The sequence below is a fragment of the Halichoerus grypus genome, chromosome 9, assembly GCF_964656455.1.
Source record: "Halichoerus grypus chromosome 9, mHalGry1.hap1.1, whole genome shotgun sequence".
Classification (NCBI taxonomy): domain Eukaryota; kingdom Metazoa; phylum Chordata; class Mammalia; order Carnivora; family Phocidae; genus Halichoerus; species Halichoerus grypus.
This window is the reverse complement of record NC_135720.1, coordinates 8,303,737-8,307,842: the sequence shown is the minus strand read 5'-3', so window position 1 is coordinate 8,307,842 and position 4,106 is coordinate 8,303,737.

Below are 4,106 nucleotides of genomic sequence, written 5' to 3'. Positions count from 1 at the left end.
CCGCTTGCATTCGTTTTTTTATTTGTATGTGTGTGTTTAACTGTTGTCATTTATTTTCATTGAATTGCTGAATTTCTACTCATCATCCTTCAACATACCACAATGCTGAAGCTTATGTTCATGCATCAATTTTGATTGTGCACTTAATTTTTAAAAAAGGTATGCTTTAGGGCATTTGGCTGGCTCAGTTGGTGGAGCATGCAACTCTTGATCATAGGGTTGTGTGTTACAGCCCCACATTGGGTGTAGAAATTACTTAAAAAAGTAAAATCTTTAAAAACAAGTATGCTTTGTTTTGCAAAATGAACATGGAATTTAGGACTATAAATGTTTTTTTTTTGTGACTTGTAAAAATAATTTATAAAATATTCAAATATTTTAAGTATAAAGAAAAGTATTGGAAGAAAATAGTTACGTATTAGTTTTTAGTTGAAAAGTAGACTTTGTTTTTGTGAAATGATTTAGGTATCTGTATAGTCAATGATTTTTATTTTTTTTAAAGATTTTGACAGCACAAGCAGGGGGAGCATCAGGCAGAGGGAGAGGGAAAAAAGTAGGCTGCCCGCTGAGCAGAGAGCCCGATGTGCTTGATCCTAGGACCCCAAGATCATGACTGGAGCCGAAGGCAGACACTCAACGGACTGAGCCATCCAGGTGCCCCAGTGATGTTTATTTTAAAACATAGGCCACATTCAGGTCTTGATCTCAGGGTCGTGAAATCGAGTCCCACATCGGGCTTCCGCTTACCGCAGAGTCTGCTTGGAGTTATCTATCCCTCTAACCCTCTCCCCTCCGCTCGCTCGCTCTCTCTCTCTCTCTCTCTCTAAGTCTTTAAAAATAAAAAACAGCCACTGCTCTTGAGTTACACTAATAACATACCTGCTGATACTACATGGTAAGGCTGTGGGATGTTAAAATAAAGGAGAAAGTATTTAAGATGTTTTAAGACTCAAGTTTGTTTCATTGTCTGATTTTAAACATTAAGTATCAAAGTGTATGGTATGGAATGGCTTTAGAATCTATAGCTTTTCATATATGTGGTTGAGATGAAATGTGATTTCTGCTGAAAGGAAAATATTTTCTTGTTTTAGGTATTGTAACATAATCAAGGAACCTCAGAAGTGGAGTTAACGACACTTGAAACAGGTACAGCTTATTTGAAAATAGCTCCTATGTTTTTGCTTGTTTAACTGGCATACAGGTATATCTTGCCTTCATTGGTGTGTTTAAGATAACTGTACTTCTTGACTTTTGATTAGCCTCTTGTGTAGTCTCAAATAGATTCTACACAATTTTAAATACATTTACTTAGGACAATTAAACATTTCGGTGTATATTAAAATACTAAATATTTCCTCCATTATAAAGTACTTTTGACTTTGGTTTTTCTTAATGTATGTCCTTTTTTAACTTGCCCAATTTAAACAAAAATGGAATTTCTCTTTCCTTTGATGTTCTGTAATCTTTGTTGTACAGTAGGAAATTAATTTTTCAACTAGTGATAGAATTTTATGACTAAATTTAATATAGACCTGTTGTATGTCATTACTAATTTTGAAGTTTTTGATGCATCTGTGTTAGTTGATGAGTAACTTGGGCAGAGAGAACTTTGGATTGTGCAGAGTCAGTATTCTTCATTTTTGGAATTGGATGCTTTTTTTGCTGGTACAACTATGATAAGAGAGGTGGTAAGTCATAATCCAGGATGAGCGAGTGGACTCTGGAGCTAATGGATTTGAATCCTGGCTTTACTGCTTAACCTGCTTCATGGCTGGGGCAAGCTCCTTTCTCCCTCTGTGGCTCAGTTTTTTCCTGTAAACTGCATTAAATGAGTTAATACATGTAAAGTGCTTACAGCAGTGCCAAGCACACAGTGACTGCTCAGTAGATGTTAGCCGTTGCTATTATCTCAAAGTGCCAGTCCTGATGACGGACCATCTCCGTTGATCAAACTACTTCAAATATAAATTTATATTATTTGGATAGAAAAGATGGAACCTTACTTTAAATGGATTGTGATGTCTGAGATGTAAAAGTGAAAAGCTGCCTGTTTACTTCCTGTTAAAAATGTATTACTTCTCTTTAACTGGTACAAGTGAGTGCTGAGGCATTCTTTAGATGACTCCTGGAAATGGAAAATCCCGCCGTTTGGCAAAAGCTTCAGTGTACTGCAAAAAAGGTTAATTTTAAGGGCAGTCAGTTTGGATAAAACCTAAAAAGTAAGATAGTTTTGATGTCTCTACTTTAGCATTATTCCAGGGAGATTTGTACTATGAAGATAGTAAAAAAAATGCCTTAACATTTTTGATATCTATTGAATACTTAACATGCCAAAAACTGACACATATTTTATATATGCCATTTTACTATCACCCCCGTGAGAAGAGGCACTTGTTTGTTTTACAGAACAAGAAATGGGTTTAAAAGGGTTAAGTGATCACCCAAAGGTTGTTAAGTGTTGGGTCGGCGCTCTAGGGTGCTGTCATCAAAGCTTCCTGGACAGTACCTGCCTCAGAGCTGGCAGCAGAAGCATGTCTTGATTTCAAGAGCCCAGGCTTGTTGCTGTGTCCTCCTGCCTCATCCTCTGTAGTAGGAGGAAGAACTGCTGGAGCTGAGCGTGACATCTTGCAAGCAGTCTGAATGGTGGTTGTGCCAAACATGTAGGAGCTGGTAACAACCAAATGAGCCAGCAATGCGGTGATGGGGGAAAATGCAAATTATAAAACTTCTGAATATAGTTGAAGATGCTGGATAAAGTAAGAGGGTTTAGTTAAGAATAGTCTTAGAAGTGGTTTGACTTTTGAAGGAAATACCAGTTTGTGGACAAGAGGGATGAGAACATTTCATGAAGGTCTGGTATGATTGGAGGGTGGTGTACCAGTTGCCATCTCTTCACATAAGGTTCAGTGGATGCTGCTGCTGGAAAGGTTGTAAAGAGAACAAATGTAACCATGCTGGGTATACAGGGCTCACTAGATGTTCGTTTTCTTGGCCTCTCAGCTATATTTGATGCAACTGAGCACTCTAGTTTCTAGGGCGCTTTTTTTTTTTTTTTTTAAAGATTTTTTATTTATTTATTTGACAGAGAGAGACACAGCGAGAGAGGGAACAGAAGCAGGGGGAGTGGGAGAGGGAGAAGCAGGCTTCCAGCTGAGCAGAGAGCCCGATGCGGGGCTCGATCCCAGGACTCTGGGATCATGACCTGAGCCGACGGCAGGCGCTTAACGACTGAGCCACCCAGGCGCCCCTCTAGGACGCTTCTGCAAACAATTTTGCAAAGCCACTCTTTCTCAAAATTTTCAGATATTCCTTATTTCTCATTGGTAGCAGTTTGTCCTCTAGTCCAGTCATTGCCCCCTCATCTGTTGATGCTTTCGTAGGAGTTTATTTATCCCCGTGGTTATAATTAACACTTCTTACAACCCTGGATGATATTACCTTTGACCTGGAGCCATCCTGGGGTAATTGTGCCAGGAAAGAATGGAGCTTACCCCTATTGTCAAGAGTGCACAGGAAACTAGCTGTGGCCAATCCACAGTGTTGAGTCATTGCTACCTTCAGACAAACCAGGGGGTTTGCTACATGGGAGGTTGGGGGATTCTACCTTCTGGCTTAAATCTGGCCTGCACTCCTGCAACCCTGTTTGTGAAACTTAACCAAGAACGGTTGCAAGTCCCCTTCAGGAGAAACTGGCTCAGTAGCACTGATGTAGCAGTGACCCCGCACTTGCACTTGGAGATTATGGTGCATACCCACCCACTCTACCAGCCTAGGTAGCATATGATCGTAGATCTAGATGCCATTTTTAAAATGATACTCTTCTTTTGCCTATTTGTTATTCTTAGTTCCTATCTGGCCCATACAGAGCTCTGAATAGAGCTTTTTGAGTAACTGTAATGACTCCCCTGAAGACAGGTGCTGTGTAGCCCCTCAACAGAAGCAAGCAATTATCCTCTCAATTTTTGCTCTTGGTTCTTGATAGAGCCTCCAGGTAGGAAACAGTTGAATACATTCCTTGCATCCCGAAGAATATATTCATATTCATTCATGTGTGTTAGGCACTGGGCATAGAGAATATATTAGTATTCATATTTAATGCCTGCAAT